General features: G+C 33.3%; 1 protein-coding gene across 4 annotated transcripts in view; it reads right to left on the reverse strand.

Moving 5' to 3' along the window:
- LOC135832360 (protein qui-1) overlaps nucleotides 1-19,240 on the reverse strand; it is a 155,820-nt gene that overhangs the window by 130,024 nt on the left and 6,556 nt on the right. For 2 of the 4 annotated variants that reach the window (XM_065345552.1, XM_065345550.1), the window contains exon 1: nucleotides 3,440-3,620. The exons of the other annotated variants lie outside the window; for them this stretch is intronic. The gene's annotated coding sequence lies outside the window, so the exon portion shown is untranslated. Of the gene's footprint in view, nucleotides 1-3,439; nucleotides 3,621-19,240 lie in introns of those variants that run through there. 4 annotated transcript variants of the gene reach the window in all.

Genomic DNA, 19,240 nt, shown 5'->3' on the forward strand with positions numbered 1-19,240 from the left:
GTATTGTTCGGTATCAATTGGAAAATTTTTAATAGAATTACAACCTTATTTTCAGTCAATGAAACAGGTTTTATCCTTTCTCCGTCGTCGATGTCGATTATCGCGAATATTTATTGAGAGAGAAATATTTTTACGATAGGTAGGTAACTACTTCTTTTTCAAAATAAATAAACTTTATTCGCGGGCCTAAAAATTTAATTTGTATTTAAGAAATGTAGTATATCTATAGTCTATATCAACAGCCAGCGTAAAATTTTACGACAACCAAAAATAAAAAAGCGTTAAAAAATATACGTATTTGTTCGAACTTATATAAGCTAAAAAATGAAAACGAAAAACAAGCGGCGGGAAAATTACCAAAATACGAAATATTTTTACACAAGTAGAAAATAAAATTATCACTTCGACGACTACGAATGCGGTGTTTTATTTTACGAATGTAATAGGTAATAAAAAATTCACCTTTATTTCCAATACAAAATGAAAAAAAATCGGATAACAAATTCTAAAATCTCACCGCGTTTAAATGTGTGTACCCCTGCCAAATGAAATAAAAACCAAATTTACCTGCAAACACGATAATTTAGAGAACATATTAACTAACAAAATTGTACACCTTGCCGAGCACTAATAAAATACAAACAGCAATTACGCTTACACCGCGAAATATTACACCTGCGGTATCTGTAATTTTGCAGTACCTATTTTTTTTTACCTCGCTAAAAAGCGTTAAACATTTAAATCTACGCGAAACTTTCACACCATAATGTCATATTTTTTTGTCACATCTCGGACACCAGAGATGGAGTAAAATTTTCAACACCGTGTTATGAAAATTTCCAAAGTATTCGAGCGCGAATTCTAGCGAATAAGGTAGGTAAGTTGGCGTAAAACATTATTAGATGGGTTATACCTTCGTAGTCGTAGGTACAATGGCATCAAGAAATTTGTAAACTTTGCGGAAGCTGACGGAGCAAAGTAATAAAAATAATATCGCGTTACCCGAGTAAATAATATAAGCATGTAAGATAGAACACAATGAAAAATTCAGGGACAATGCGAATATATCGAATGTAATATACTTATACTCCGGCAACAAATGGTAAAAAACGAAATTGAAATATCACACATCTATTTTACACAAGCGAATCCAACAACACTCGGTATTATCTTGCGCGAAACAAAAACACGTCGACATTTTCCTAAACAATTTCTTAGCTACGTTACTACATTTTATTCGCCGCATTTCGGCTAGGTACCTATATCACGAAATATTCGCGAATTTCAAGCCCAACTTGGTAAACAATTTCTGACGAAGATTACCAACTTTTCGCGCCATATATTATATGGATGCTATTTCTCAACGTTGCTGCTTTAATAAGTTAATCTCGTAATCAAAAGTGTTGACAAAAGCCTTCGCCAAACAATCGGAAATAAAGTTCTTTTTCACATTTTCAAGAGATGAAAGTATGTAAGGAACAATGCGGCAGGTATTTAAGTATGTAGAAATTTGGCTGCGTTTCCCCTCTTTCCACTTCTTCTTTCCTTTTTCTCTTTCTAAACAGTTCAAGTTTACATAATTACATAAATAAGGGAATGTTCAAAAACTGAATGGTCAAAATAAAAATTGGAGTACATATAATCAAGCACCATTGAAAAAAACATCTCACAATCATGGAACAAGGGACGTGTTGTCCATGCTCGAAAATTAAATGGGCAAATATTTTTCATTAGAAAAAAAGGTTGAAAATGAATATTTGGCCATAGGGAAATTAAGAAATGATACTTATCTATTGCAAATTGCATGAAGGAATTATGAGCAGATTTTCAAAAAAAGAAAAAAAGGAGAAGAAGATTGTTACTTGAAAAATGATCAGGAAAATGATTAGTGTGCCAGAAAACAAGTTGAAGAAACTAGACAATCGCAACTTTTTACCCAAGACTGAAATTATAAAGTAATTGGTGCTCCGAGTTAATCAAACTTTTTAATGCCAGACAAATAAATTGTTATATTTAATAAAATTTGTTTATTTTGTGACGTATGTATGTACTTACTATCTATTTTTTCGGTCATTTTTGAAATCGTGAATAATTTTTTTGATAATCGATTCATAGCACCTTCAATTTACAAATTATAAGCAAAAACTTAATCGGACAAATTTCACTTGGGTACTTTTTGTTGTACTAAATGAAATTTATTTCGACGTTTTTTTCCTGATCATCTGATTTTCAACATAGGCAATCTGAATTTTTCAGGGGTGCTTGATTACATCCATATTATTAGCTTGATCGATCACTGCTCAAACGTCCCTTGTATTTTTGGCACGATTTCTTGCAACGAACAAATAAGGATCTTTCGCCCAACTGTTTACTATCAAAATTGAAAGAGCTACGTAAAAACAATCAAATTTCCGAAAAACGGATAGATAGGTTTAGGTACCTAGTAGAAATGTTTCAACATTTTTTAAACAACAAATTTCTACGAATACAAACCTAAGTTCTAATTTTACTTTCAGGAACGAAACAGTTGTTGTTATATTATTTTTATCATTTAAAAAAAAAATGAAACGATGAAAATTTTCAGCTTACAGCTCCTTTAATTGTTGTGGTAATTATGAAGCTAAAAAGGTATACATACATAGAACTTGAAAAAAAAATAAAAATATTAATAGGTAAATGAAAATCTCAAGGGTAGTTTTTGGAATATTTTTAGTACCTAACAATTAATGAAAAAAATTCTATAATACCTACATAATACGATCTAGTGTAACAGGTCTACTTGATCCCCTATCCAAAACTGAAAAAGGCAATTGAGTTCATAACTTTTAATACCTAACATCATCAATGCCCATAACTCATTCGCCTTCAAAGATAAACAATTTCACAGAAGAACATTCTTTCATTACTTGAAAAGTAAAACAACAAAAATTTGTGTTGAAACTAAAAGGAATTGTTATTAAGAATTTTGAAAACGGTAGGTATGCATTTCTTTTCGAAATAAAATTGCTCACAGCCCTTTCAATTTGAAAGATAAAAGATTTTCAGAAAGTTACACCGAAAATCACGAAGATATTTCATTTTTGTTATATTTCATTTATAGCCCATTACAAACATCCATTTCCATATCTTACAACATATTAGGTAGGTACTCGGAAAAATATTTTCGTTAAATAATTTCAACTTTTAATCACTTTTAAGAAAATTCAAAATTAAATACCTGAAATACGAATAATTCGCTTCAAACTATAAGCAAAACTTTAGCAGAAAATAAATATAACATCTACATTCTACATGTAAAATTCGATCACCTTTGAACGCAAAAGTATGAAAACATTTTATTCAAATTCCTACCTAGATTTGGTTAGGAATGAAAAATAAAAAAATTCCAAAAATTCTCAACGATAAAACGAAATAACAAATATAAACGATAAATACGTACCTCAAAGCTTCGAAAATACGAAAACCGATTCGTTTCACTATGGAAAAGCAGTTAAATGTATTTCGATAGTTGAAAAGCGGCAGGATACCTCGCGATTAAGTCTTTTGAGTAAAATTTCTTTACACTAGAGCGACTGGTAGAACACGGTGAACGTGCGCAAACCTTCATAACTTTCCCAAAACTATCCCTCTTTCGTCTTACTAAAATACTACCCTCGACAGTCGGCAAATAACGTTCTTCAGTTATCAACAGGTGATGCGGTAACGTGCCGCTTTTCCCCGACGTTATATTATACTCGTTCAATATATAAAATTACACGTGAATACCCATCAGCAGTCAGCACGAGTAAATACTTAGTAGAAAAAGTTGCAAACGCCAAATAACCTATGTACTTTTCGTGATTGATTAATATTTTTTTAAACTTCGTGTGAATATACGCCCCAAAGCATGCATGAAACATACCAGTGAGTGCATTATTACTACGCATCACCCTATACGCGTATGTATTATGGAGTCTAGGTTTAGGATGCAGGGTTGAGGTATACCTATTACCATACACATGAAAAGTGGTATTACGCAGCCCATACTACACAAAACTCAGACTTTTTGCGGCCCATCTGGACTTTTTGCAACCCAGTACCGGGCTGCAAAAAGACTGCTCTGTTTTCACTCGCCACAGACATTCAAAAACAAGCCAACGCAGTGTGTATATGAGGCAGAATACCATTAAAGACCTGCATTATCCGATTTTATGAACTTGGCGTTACATGCACGAGCTATTTGAGTTCCTCACCTCTCTAGAAGTGAATGAAAACATTTTTTTGATGGTGGAAAAAGTCTGGTGAATATCTAAAAAACACACTTGAGTGGAGAGCCCTCTTTAAGAATTGAAAATGGAATTACAAGCCCAAATATAAGTCTTTCTCCAACATGATGGAGTATATACCTTCTTTCCATAGCCCAGCAGTGAGCTGCTTTGAGAACACATGGAAAAAAACAAGCGCGCCCCTGCTAGTGCAAACCAAACGTCGGTCCGCAAAAAGTCAGTGAAATGTCATGGGCTGCGTAATGTATGGGGGCAATCTATATGTATACATTATGTACTCGCACTACATTAATACATTATATAGGATGTCCTAATTCGAATCATAGATCACGCAAGTTTAAAATAATGGACTAAAATGGAATGAAAAAAATGTTGAATAAGTAAGTATTTTGCAAAATTCGTTAATTCATAAGACAATTTTAAAAGGTTGAAAATCTGCTTTAAAAATCTCATCGATAATCAATTTTTTGAAAAACACGTTGAAAATTATTGGATTCAAGCGAGTATCAGCTATACGATTGCCATTGCGAATGAATGAATCAAAGGTATAAACAGTGAACATGCATTTCCAATCCGGCGAATTTGGTTTAATAAATTGAGAAAAATCTGAAGACAATCAGAAACTAAAGAAAATTTTGTTGTACATACAAGTATGTATAAAACAGTGATGTTGAAAAGTATCATGAAGTAAATGTTCATAGAGGCTTCTCAAAATTGCAAGGGAAATTGCAATATTCCAGCCTACTTGACAGCGCATGAAACTGAGAATAGATTAAAGTCAGGAGTGTTGAATTTTCAGACTTCTTTGAAATTTTGAACTTGAACAAGCTGTTAGGAAATGAAGATTTTCTGGAAAAAAAATGTTCAAATTATGAATTTTTCGGAGCTATGGCTAGCACATTCGTTTATTTGCATACGCTACCAGCATAATATTATATTAAAGCTATCGATAAAGGGAACAAAAATCAGTTAATTGGAGCTTCGTAATGAGTTTATAAAATTCTACCCTGTATGGAGCACGTAGGTGATTTGTTCATTAACGCGCTTTTAGCAAAGTGAACTTACAATGAATGTTATTGACACATGCTCATGAGGCGTGTAACAATATCGAAATATTCAAATTCATATTTAACAGCTGTTTTCGATATCACATCGTAAACACAAATTTATGATGATGCATTGCTGTATGTATAAATAGGTAGGTAGGTTGATAGATAGGTTAGGTAAATTTATACGTGAAACACAAAACGTAGGTATTTCTAAAAATATTTTGTAGAAGTACTTAATCTTTGTTATGACGTAGAGGGCTTCAATTGAAATGCAACTTTAAATTAGGCACACAGCTATTATCATGTATTTTATTATCATAAATTGGATGTGTTAAAAATTCATTCGTTTAAATATTTTTTAGGCACACCCTCTGTACAGCAGAAATTTCAATAGGTTGAAAAAATCATCAAAAATAACCTTCTCCCCTCGTCCCATGGAGCATGGCTTTCTGAAAAATTGAAACTTAAGAACATATGCGCACGGAAAAATAAAAACAAACTTTAAATGAAGAAAGAAAACTGTTAAGAAAAAATTCAGAAAGATTTGTTCAATTTGGAATACAGTAGCATGCTGTAATTTTATTTATAACCTTAGGTGTTTTTCATCTTCCGAATAAATTGATGTGATAATTTCAAGCAGTTTTGGAGTCTTTAAAGGATTTTTGGATTTTCACGTTTTCAAACAATTTCATAAAATTACTGAAATAACCCATTTCGAAACATGGTGCCTAAAACACACTAGAATCAAATTCTAAAATCCATTATTAGAAGTCCAAAATTACTCATGATGATGAATAATCGATATACGAGTAAGAAGTCGAAAATGTACTTGATAGGATTTTGGATTTCAACCTCGATGCATAAGAGACGAATTTTCGATTCGTTTCAAAAGTACCCTAAGTACCCAATGCGTTTTCATGTTTGAGAATATTCATTTAAAATTATGAGAACAGATTTGAATATTATTTGCCCATAGAACTAATAATCGAGTCACAAGAACTTACAATTCGTGTTTTAACAGACATATGTACATAGGTACGTTCAATTTGGATCTCTTCGACAGAATTTTCTGGAAACTGAAAATCAAAAAAATTATTTAGTCGAGGCTTCAGAACGGATCAAAACAATCAGCCAATTGATCCAGAAGGTCAAACAATTGGTATAAATCCTAAATCAAATTTCATCTTTTTACTTCAATTTCTGAAATTTTTCATGGGAAATGAGTAAAATTGAACTTTCAAAAAATTCACCAAAAATCAAAAAAGGAAATCTATAGCACTTGAAATTTTTCTTGGTCGTGTGTTTTTGGACGTTGTTTTCATTTTCACATCAAGTCTAACAATTTTTCCAATTTTTGCAAATCAGCTGCTCTTGCTTTGTAAGTGAAATTTTTGTAATCTTCAGCAAGTTTCAATTTTGGTTTTTTCTTCAGATCGCTTCAATTTTTGATAACACGATGTAATTATTCTTTTCTTCCCGTTAGCTTTTTTACTGAACAAAATAATTACAAGTTAGATTTTCCGTGTAGGAAATCACGAAAAATCACATCAGAACTACTCTTGTCGTCGTGTTTTCCTTCAACCTTCAAGATAGTCAACTCTTTACACAAAGTTTTCGATTACTAATATTCGGTCAAGTGATTTAAATTTGAAGTCTTCGTGTATAGAAAACTGAAAACATCTGATGGGACACCCTGCATATTATACTTAGTTCAGGATACAAAAATACATCTTACATCTTGTACATCTCTGATCTTGCTGAGAATCAAACACGTGCCAGGATTTTTTCAATAAAATTCGCTATCCACAAAACCTGATACAAAATAAGCATAACAGTATTTCACACAGACGCTCTCGTAACATTTTCGAGCTTTTATAAACGCCTTACGAGTAGCATTGCAATACGATTTGAATTCTTGCATTAAGAATTTATTGAGATGTAACCGAAAATATTTACATCTTATTCGATATTTATACGCCATCTCGAACAATGAGCTGAATAACAAATACGGAAATCTTCAAACGGGCAGGTTAATATTTGTATATACGTATATCTTTGCGAAATATATCACGTAAACGAACAAATCCTTTATAACAAAAAAGATCAACTTATCAACAGAATTCCCACACACATACCTATATAGTTTTCTTAACTGGTATAGGTACCTACCTACATATGTATACTACCTAGACCTACGTAATACGTAAACGTATACATGAACCGTGCGTCATTCGCCAGTGTTCTAACATTTACATTTTTTTTTCAGGCTCGAGTTGAAACACATTTTTTAATAATAAATTTTAACCAAAGTATAAAATGCGGTAATGCGTTTAAAATATTCACTTCTCGTTGAAATTTTGTTATCTTATAATTCCATTACGTGGATACTTTTTTGAGAAGCTTTTCCTCAAAAAAAAAAAAAAAGTAAAAGCTCGTCTACATGCAAAAAACACAAATTTTTTCATGAAAACTTAATAGAAAACAAACCAGTGATATTCAACATATAGGTACCCAGTATACCCTGCCTATCGAGCAACTGTTTCTTTTAAGGGCACATCTTCTCTACGTGGGATAAATTTTCGTAAATGTTTTGCAAACGCACGTATGTACTAATGAAAATACGACATTTCTTTGAGTTCCGCAACGAAATAATATTTTCTTGCTTTAAAAGAGCTTCGGTTAGTGGAACTAGAAATGCAAATAATTAAATTACATCCATCCCCAGTCACAAAGCCAACACATCTACCTGTACCTACTAACTTACAGTCGGTTGAAAACTTCATCTCTCACAGGTACCTTAACTACCTATATCCAGAGATGTTCAATCTCAGAGGTATATTTTCACGGTAAACGAACTTTTCCCCAATTCATTTCTACAATGATCACCGATTACTATTCCCCAACGTCTTAAAAAATTTTCTCTATTTTTTCTCTTCTTTTGAACGAGTGCATGTTGCAAACAAATTAAATTCTCGCAATTATCCTGAATATTTACAGCGTAATGATATTCGTCGCGTTAATAGCACGTCTTCGCTAGGTAGGTACTTCGCAACAATAAGAATTTAAGAGAGAGAGAAAAAAATAAGAAACTGAGAGCAAAATAAACCTTGGAGTAATTTTTTTTTCGAAAAAAAAACATAAATTACCTGAAAGTTTATTAAAAATATTTTCTATGGTAAAAACTTCAACAATGAGTTGTGAAAATATTATCTGAGCTACAAAGTCTCGTTTACTTACTTACAATTGGAAACACGATGTTAATTAAATTAAATTTTTATTAATATTTTTATACAAATCGCAAGTTTTATTAAAATGTTACGCTTGGCAATTTTTGTGAAGCTGCTCTCTAGATGTACGAGGTACCTCCACCTATACCACCTACTGTGTAAAAGGAATGTTTCAAGTGCTGAATCCTCGTCCCCCTCCCCTCCCCTTCCCCTCCCCTCCCCTCCCAAAAAATCCCGTCATTTTATTCCAAATGTCCATTGTTCTTGCAATGGAAAACCAGAAGAAAATTATTAGATCATCAGACTGGATCGAGAGAATGTCCGGATCTGAATTTTATTTGATCAGGCAAGCGTAAGTTTGATCTAATCCAATCAGATCTGTTAAAGTTTTCTTATGCAGATTTATGAATCAAAACATTCACAGGAAAAAAATTTTAAATTATGTACCTTTAATTTCGATTTTTTATGACTAAAAATTCGATTTTGCCCCCTCCCCCTCAAAGAAAATCCTGGCTACACCACTTGGATGATTATATTATTTATTTAGCTTAAAAAATATGCGAGTGTCTAACTTTCTATATCACATACCTCGGTTCGTTGACAGTGAAGTAGAAAAAGAAATGAACACGGGAACAACTACTAAAATAGACGTAAACATCGAACATGTACACTGTTGCGAGAAATATCAGGACACAAAGGTACTGAGTAACTGAGTACATAAAAAATATAAATTCATGATAGGAATTGGTTCCTTATGTAAAAACGTCCAGAAAAATTCCATTCCATTCTAATCCATTGCGGCACCAATAAAACAATTGGGACACACGCGAATCGCGAACCAACGGAGAAAGAAACACAGAACAGAACAACGTCAGTAGGAATAGGAAACCACTATTTGCCAATTTGGATTAATGAAGCTCACGTGGAAATTGGAACCTTTACTGTCAACTAATCTGATAAGAACGAGATAAGAAACTACCAGGAGTGGGGCTTGCACAATGCACATCGATATTAGGTAGTAGAGGTAGGTAGTTGGTAGCCTAGGTAAGTAAAGTACCATGTATTCAAACAGCAGGGTGCGTAAAAACGCAAATTATTTACTCTAGTGCTATGAAATAGGAAAGATAGGTAGGTAGTACTTACCTACCATGTAAAGTTAGTAGGGAGTACCTAAATAAATCTCTGAAATGTGATCAGTTTGATCAGAGTGAAGTGAAAATTCAATGTAGGATTGCAGGTAATAATAATTCAACACTGACGTGAGCAATTTTTCACGAATAGGTACCCAATCCAAATAAATAGGTATATATTCAATGAAATTAAACAATTTTAGGGCCAAATTTATTAATTATCTTAATATTAATTCTCACGTAAGTTATATGTAATACTCATAGCTCAAGTTACAATGAAAACAAATCACGTTGTAGCGTGATCACTCGATTCACTCAGTCAGTTACAATGACATAATTTCATTTGTACCTGTTGAGTTACATATGTACTTACCCAAGAGAAAGACGCTGTGTATTTTTGCAAAATTTCCTATTTTTGATGAAGTAAAATTCAATTTTTCTTCAAATTTTCAACGTTTTGTTGATCAGTTACACCAACTCTGATCGTATAAGTATACCTAGTACATATAGTGACTGTTGGTGAGTTGATTCCCGTTTGATTTTTTTTTGAAATGAAAGTGTCCGAATTGATTCCCACCTTTTATTTTCGAGTGTACGAATTAATTCCCATGTACTTGTCAACGATAAAGATAATGGTATAATTGGTTCTCCACGGCTGAGAACTTGAACGTTTTATGTAGTGTGAAGAAGATCTCGTACCTACGTGGATGACACTTTTAAATCCTGTCCGAAGTTTTTCACTCAGATTTTTACGATTCATGGGTACAAAGATTCGGTTTTCGTACCTCTCGTTTACTTCCTCTTAAATGGAAAAACTCAGAATATGAAAACTGAAAAGCTTAATTTCATTGAAGAAACCATGAATCGATACAGCAAGAAGGAGATCACGTCATTGGAGTTCGCGTTTCTCAGTTATGTTTCAATTCATTATGTACATAGATTTATAACCATCCTTCTCACCTTCTCATGATCCTTTTTTTTTCTAAAAGCTTTATAGCAACATATTTTTTGGGAGACAACCCAGCCAACCTCCTCGTGATGTCTCCTGGGTAACGCTAATAGACTGGAATCAATTCGTACACTCGAAAATAAAAGGTGGGAATCAATTCGTACACTTTTTTCATTTTGGGAATCAACTCACCAACTCCCAGTATAGTAGGTACAGAGCTCAAAACAAATTTTCCAAGTAAGAGCCCAAACCAGAGGTTCGGCCATGGAGCTGTCCAGGGGGCAGTCGAGCTTACTTAGTTTTCTTCAAACAGTGAAAAATAGCTACAAAATTTTCATTTGTACTTTTCTCATTTCTTATGAGTAGGTAGTAAGGTTCCTCGTAATTAAGTTGATGGTTTCAAAAATTCACTGCAAACACGAATTTCAACATTTTCCAGATTTGTTTAGTACATTGTTAGAATAAGAGGAAGAATTTTTTTAGGGGTTAAAAACATGAAAGGAAATTCTGACGACATAAGTTATGGAATGGTATCGTTGACTGCGTCGCCAATATGCATGCATGCAAAAAAGAAAACAAGATACATACCTATTACCTAGTTCTACGTAATTCGAGAATTATTTTATACGCTTTAAAGTCATATAAGCATAATGAGACTTATGATAACATTAACATAAAACGTCATACGTGTATCTCTTTCCGAAGCGGATGAGATTAAAATTTAATTAAAAGCCTCGCATCCATTCGCGTTAAACTTTAGTATTTGGTCGTCGAATTTTGTCCGCAAAACAGAACAACCAAAGCTTATTACTGACATTATTCATTAAAAGTTGAAAGGACTGCGGTTACCTGACAGTAAAATTCTCTTCACGTGCCGCCTGCATACATACTTTTTCTCCATACACTTATCCAACACTTACCCATCGCCGTAGCGTTAGTATACCAATAAACTCCAACCTTGCTGACTTACCCTGATCTTTTTCCTTTCAACATTTGGGCTTCAAAAGTCTACACAATGGGTAAGGGGGTAGCTAGAGCTCGATATATACTGGTATCTCTACCTCGACCACCGCGCCGTATGTGTACTATGTACATATAGAACAATTTCAAGTGTAGCTAGAGGTACCCGCACAGTTGAACGACAGCGGCTATTTTATGCTTTTCTGCGTTAGGTACATACACTTTAGTCGAGTTGTCTTGTCTTTCCACAAAACCCATTGATTTTCCAATGTGTTGTTAATTAAATTCACGATAACGATACGGCGCGGCGTGGCGTAGCGTTTGGACCATCGGTCGTCAGTACAAAATTGACTTTTTCAATTCATCGCGAAAAAAAATTCACACACACATAGGTACATAGACATACGTACATTACCCTCACCGAATTCCTTTAATAGAACCGATCCACCAAGTTAAGAAGGAAGGCTCCCTAATCAATAATTGTTACGTAATGCGATAAAAGTAAACTTTTTAGGCATCTAGTGCGCACTAAAATGAAAATAAGTAATATTTGTCAACTTTTAATAGCGCAACATTTTTATATCGATGGAAAAACTTTGGAGAATCAAAGCTGTTCATCTTACAGAAATAAAACTTACGTGACAATACGAATTCCAGACGAAAACACGACACGAAAACCTAATAACAACCGAGATAAATTCTGTTTGAATTTCCAAATACGAGAAAAAACTTTTTAATAACGTTAACAAAATGAAAATACTTGTTGAAAATCTACAAAATTTATACAAAAATGTACCTATCTTAAATTCATCGCCGCTAAAGAATAAAAAAAAATTGTACCTTCGAGATGGATGACGGAATAAATTAAAATATTATTACAAAAGAAATCAAAAAATTTTATTATTATTATTTTTTTATGAGTTAGGTAATGATTCTTTTTTGTTGCTCTTATACATACGTAGTATGAAACTCTTTTTAAAGTACATACATATATACGCGTATGTAGGTACTTACTACGAAGATTGTTGAGAAGCTTACAAATAAAACTAGAAAGTAAATAAGCACATACAGGTAAAGTAAGTATTCAATACTTATGAAAGCAATCAACTCGAGTACAGCGAAATGTTCATTTCACAAAAATGGATCTTATGGTGTGGTACCGCAGCGATTGCTTCACGTACGTAATGTTCGTGAGATAAAATACGTTCGTCTTCGTACGTAGTATTCGAATACGCGAATACTCGTAGCACATACCTAATAAATCGGATGTCATATCTTGGACCAGAATAGTCGATAAGAATGAAGGATAGAAAACGTCGAATAAAAAGCGGAAATATAGCATACAAGACCGCACAATACATCGCGTATCGCCGTGTCTATTGAAAAGTACGCGGGTACGTACAAGAACCGAAGTGCCAGCTTTTTCAACAAAAGAAGCAACTGAAAACTTTCAAATTTCCTAAATTCCTTCTTCACTAGCAACGCTAAAACCTTATCAATTAAATTTACGAAAATTTTCTCATATTCGTTATCTGATTAGATTCGCAATACGCTTTGCTCCAAATTAATAGTTACCGCTTAAAAGTTTGTACGAATTTTACCATTTCAATTCAAACCCGGGCTAACTCCTTCGTACATAACGTAAGTAGGTATTCATTTTGCCAAGAATACTCGTATAAACTTTGAACGAGCAGAATACCTCTCTCGATAACGCCCTGGTCTAATTCTGAATCGAATTTTACAACAACTTTTAGTAGATATGAATGGCTCTGGTAAGTCGGCTAATTCTAAAAAATAAATATAACTCCGCTATATTAATGTCATATCGCATATGCTCGTGTAGGTAGGTAATACACATACTTGGGTAGGAAGTGGATAATTTGCTATTTCTTGGGATCTTTTTCAACCGTTACCTACATGAAAAAAATCGCCATTACTTATTGAAAGTTTCCCCATCATGAATTCATTTTTCTAGTTTGAAAATCATGTTTCCCACCGAAGCATCATCCTTCTCCAAAGAATTAATTAAAGAAGATCAGATTAACGATTTTCAGTTTTTTCTCCGATAAATTATTGTGCACAGGATTATTTTCAAAAAGCGCCACTATGATACAGTTACTGTACATACAAACTTCGTAAGTCAGTGTACCTACATATAGTACTCGTATATACGTACATACATAGCACCTCACACCTCCTAATAGGCCAAAATACCTACCTATTCGAAATTACGAAAACCATTTTTGAGCATTTTTTACTTTTGTTTTTCAGAAGGATAGAGAGAGTGAGTTTGCGATGAAGTAGAATTACGAGTACCATAGATATCAAATCTGACTTGATCTTAAACTTTCAAAAATAATCTTGTGGTATTATGAGTGAGATTCTTTTTCTTCTTTTTCTTTTGGACATGGATATGTTTTTTTCGCCGGGAGTCTATCCGAAACTTTTAAGACACTGACTTTTGACAACGGAAAAAAATTCTAGAATTTTTCACATTAGGTATGTCTGACTTTTGAAAAATTTAAAAAGGAGAAGCCGACCCACGTCAGCTGAACCGTGAGACATAAGCTGACATTCGAAAACGCAAAACATTCTACAGAGATCCTGACATTACGTCAGACATGGGTGTCGAAAAATGAACACAATGTGCCATTTTGATATTACATACATAATAATGCCTCTTTAGTGCTCCTGCTCACCTACATAACGAGCAACCGAGTTACCGAAACAAAAAAATTTTGGTTTGGTTGCGGTGAGCACTTATCAATAGGTAGGTACTCGGAGTTTGAGAGTAACTAGATACGTATCTCTGATTTTACAGAATTTGTTCTGACTTTTAAGAACTTAGAAAAAATCACGATGAATTCTTAACATTATGACAGGCTTTTGAAAACTGAAAAAATTGTCCATTTGAAATGGGCCATTTCTGGCATTTTCGTCATTTTTTTTCACTTTTACAAACTTGAAAAAGTACTGATGAATTCTTGACATTTTGTCAGACTTAAAAACTTCAAAAAATGTTGGATAATTTCCTACGTTTGGTACTTTTAAAAAAATGAAAAAAATCGCAGATACGATACCTACATGGAGTATCACAGCTCGTACGATAAAAGAAATCAACGGCGCACTCTATCAGTATAAAGAACAATCGATTCCGCTAACGAAAGAAAAAAAAGAAAGCTTAGAGATAGCGTTCTGGTTCAAAATTCGTTCCTCGAATATGCATTAGAGTGCACAACGATTTACTTATATTGGCGGTAAATTATAATTCTTCGATCGAAGAGAAACAAAATAACGAGTAATGCAATACACTTTGAGAAGTGTGCCCCATACTCAGCACACGACTCATACGAGAAATAAACATAAACATACTTCTTTAGAAATTCTATTTACTCGTATACCTTTCAGTAAAAACTCCAAAAATAAGTAGGTATAGTGACCCAAGTAACTGAACGAGAAAGGGAAGTACCTAGTCATAATTTTTACAGGCCTGTTATGTTGCTGTAGGTACCTACCTACCTATGCTACACAATGATCTCCCTGTTGTCACCTCATGGCTCATTTTGTCAATTACAGCAATATTCTGTGACGTTATTCGTAATTCGGATATAAACCGCGTGTCTTTACCGCGTTATACGTACGTAAGTAGGCAGGTAATAGGTATAGGTAGGTATACCCGGACAGCAATTCGAGTACGAATACGAATTACAGACACCTCTACATATATCGTTGTTATGCGGTTACATCTCCTCAACATGTTCATCTGTTTTAGACACATTAGGTATATATGTAGGATATGTGTATTACTGCGATATAATTTGACCATTGTATTAGAAAATAACATAATCCACGATGCTGATTGTCCTTTCGAGCGATTAATTTACGTCATATTTCCATTACGCTTCAAAAAATAAATTATTCCTTTCAAATGATTGGTAGGCTAGATCTCTCATCCAAATGAACATTTCGAACGGATGTACGATTTACTTACGTTATGTTATGTTATGAACAAACTTGACTCACATATTCAGACAATGAAGTATAGAAGAATGAACAAAAAATAAATTTTTGGTTATCATAAATTTTCCATAAAGCGTTTTTACTGACAAATTCAGACATAATGGTGCGTACGAGTAATGTCTTAAGCAGAAAACGAACTCGATCTTTCGAATTACTTTCTACGCATTCAAGTTTACTTACGTGCATTGAAATGCTTACCTAATACCTTCCTTTTCGAACAAAGACTTGAATGGTGCTTCAAATAGGCATCTCAAAAAATACCTAATGAATAAAAAATCGCCATAGTTACACTTAAAAAAATAATCAGCACCCTGTTAGCTTTCACCCATCATTTATAACACTTCTAGCAGGCACTCAATGAAATAATAGGCCTATAGGTATTCTAATTTGTTCTTTTTTTTAAAAATTAAAATGTGGCATAATTTCACCAGGTATTCGCAAGATTGGTGGTACTCGTATTTTTTTGTTAACCAGGGAATACTGAAAGTAAAATTATTCAGCTGATAATAACATAAGTATTGTTCCTAATTGATCAAAATATTTTGTTAAAAGGAATAGCGCGATAAGAAGCTTATTGTTACTTTGTTAGTTAGCTAAAAGTTTGCAACCAAGAATCACCATAGAATAGTACAATTCATTAGAGCAAGAGCAAAACTTCTGCAAAGTCGATAATTTCCCGGTTATACTTAATAACGACAGAAGTAATTCTGGCAATAAATTAAATTTTATTTCAAGTATAACCACCATCGTAAATAATGCATGACAACTTTTACTTATACTCACTTACTTCTATCGTCAGTACGTTGTACCTACTTATTCGGCAAGGCTGCAAATGTATGTACCTAGTATAATTTTTATGATCCAAATTAATTAACCAAATGACCGAGGATTACAAATTAAACCACACAGATATAAGCACACATTCAGCACATACAAAATAAGAAACTGAAGTACCTACTTAGGTAAGTAATGCAAATGTTGAGAGCTGGATTAGATTTTCTTCAATTTCAAGTACCTACCTAGATTTGCCAGGGAAAATGTGACCTAACGAAGGCTATATTAGGAAGTGGAATTCTTGAAAAAATTATAAGCGATGGCTTACTGCCAACCCCTCCTTTCGAAGAATCTTGGGATTGTTTGTCGTCATGGGTTCTTTGGAAAGATAATACATATTAAAGCGCTTTCTAATGAGCATAAAAAGGTGTCATGCAGCTACCAACTTCTGAAGTATTGAACTTCAATTTTTAAATGTTATCAAATTTGTCAAAAATGAAACCTTTCCTGGAGATAATAAGTAAAATTATTGATCTTTAGACTTCTCTTTTGACAAAGAACTCGATACCTACTCGCTCGATTAAAAAACACATAGGTAGGTAATTTTAAAAAATAATGACAAAAAAGCAAAAACATTTCACAAAGGGACATTTTTTGGGAATTTTTGGAAATAATTAACTACCTAATTTTGATTGAATTTTCAAAAATTTTCATTTTTTTTGATATTTTGAGGATGCATGAAAAATCTTGGGAGTTGGCAACTTTGATCGATCCATGTTTAGGTACCATTTTTTGAGATAATCACAATTTCCATGCATCGTTTTTGGAAAAATGGGACCTATATCTGAACATTAATTCAAGATCATTCTTGCTTGAATGCCATTATTTTCAACGCGCACTAATGATCAAGACGAGAGACACTGAGGTAGGAGAGGCGGAGAGCGGATTGCCTCTTCAAAATATTCAAAACTGGGTTATGTATTACTCATGTTGGAAAATTTTCTAAAAATTTCAGTCTTTTGCTAGGGGAGTTCTAATTCCTAATTGTCTCCACGTCTCTAGCCAAAAGGCTGTACACGGTGTGGCTAAATAAAGAAATCAAAATAAAAAAAGATAATGCATTACATTGAAGTTACATTTTTTTTCGACAAATCAAGGTTTATCTACACATGTAGTTGATAACTTTCACAAAAACCACAAAAATCAGTGAAATGAATAATGAGACCTTTTAAAAAAAATAAATAAATCCTTGGTCATATATTTTCTTTTTGACAATGATTTTTAAAAATTGTGACGATTTAATTCACGGTGTGATAAAGTACATTTTGAAAAAGTTTCAGTTATTGAATAATTTATCAGTGTTGTCAAAGTTAATGGTAAAAAATCAAAAAAAATTGTAAATCGGGCAGTTTAAATGCAAAAGTTACTTGAACTTCTGAAAAGTGAAAACCAAATTCAGGTACCTACAACCTTTCAAATTCAAGACGAACAAAAAAGTGATCTTGTAAAATAGGTAGCTTATTCTTAAAATTGAAGGCGCTACGGACAAATTAATTTTCCAGAGTAGGGCATCTTAAAATTTTAATAACTTATTGCCTTCAATCCCTTAAATTTCAGAGACAGTCAGTTTCACAAAATGACATTTATCTTCAAAATCAAAAACATTTCAACTTTTAGAAATTTCAAATTCAATTTTTTTCAAAATAAGTAGGTATCTTAATATCAGATACAGTTTACGAGTATGTATGGTATAATACGAGTATAATTTCTTTCATTTTGGAGATGGACTATTTTACGCATGAAACTGTTTTATTTATTTTAAAAAGTTACGTCAAACACCAATACACCATATAATCGTCTTGAATGTACAATTTAGCTAATTTAGATATTCGCTCTTTCAATTTGCTGCTACCAGTCTCTGGATTCCGAAATAATTCCATCATACAGCTCTTGCTCACGAAGTGTAGCTGCCCATTCAAATTCATTGATTTGTTGTAAAATTAGCATAAAAACTCTAATCTCAATTTATAAAAATTTTGCAGGTTAGAGCCCGAATTTTGCGATTTAGTTGCTAAAATTTACAGGAAAAAAATCGTTCAGAAAGCGTGAACACGAGTCTATGCGAGATTTCTGCTACCATTACTTGTTGAGAATTGTAGAAGTCTGACGTAGGATCGTCCAAAAATTCCTTCATAATATGTATATTTTGATTATTGAACAAATCTGGTCACGATTTGGAAATGCTTATTAGTTATTTTATCACACATTCGCTTTTTTTCATAAATAGGGCAATCGAATAAAAACATAGGTAATTTATTTATGGTCATGAATTCGAAGAAAACGATCTAGTCCATAATATACTATGGGTAATTCATCAGAAAAAAAAACGAAAACAAAACAAACAATTTTATTGCTGGACACAGGACACAGAACAGGTACATAGGTAATCAGGCATGCCAGTTAATTTTCCAATAAGTACACGTGTTATATGTTATGTACCCCGCCCTCTACTCCCTGCCTTCTCGTAGGTACGTTAGTTTAGTGCACGATAAGGTGAATTCTTGCACTTTGTTTTTCGCTTTCTTCGACGAGACTCGACTAATTAAAACCTCGACAAATATGTATTACGTGCCTAGGCAATGAGCACAAGCACATGTGCTGGCAAGTGGCAAGATTACATCACAGACATAAACTGTAAACACTACAGCACCACAACACAACAACAGGAACAAAAAATCTAACCAAAACACCCTCCGCATCTACTTTTCTCCGGCCCAGGCCAACTTGTTCGTGGTCCATTGCAATTCCCATTCCGGCGGCTGGTAAATCGATCGAGTAACATATTTCCATATTACTCATTTTATTA

This window comes from Planococcus citri, chromosome 1 (genome assembly GCF_950023065.1).
Source record: "Planococcus citri chromosome 1, ihPlaCitr1.1, whole genome shotgun sequence".
Classification (NCBI taxonomy): domain Eukaryota; kingdom Metazoa; phylum Arthropoda; class Insecta; order Hemiptera; family Pseudococcidae; genus Planococcus; species Planococcus citri.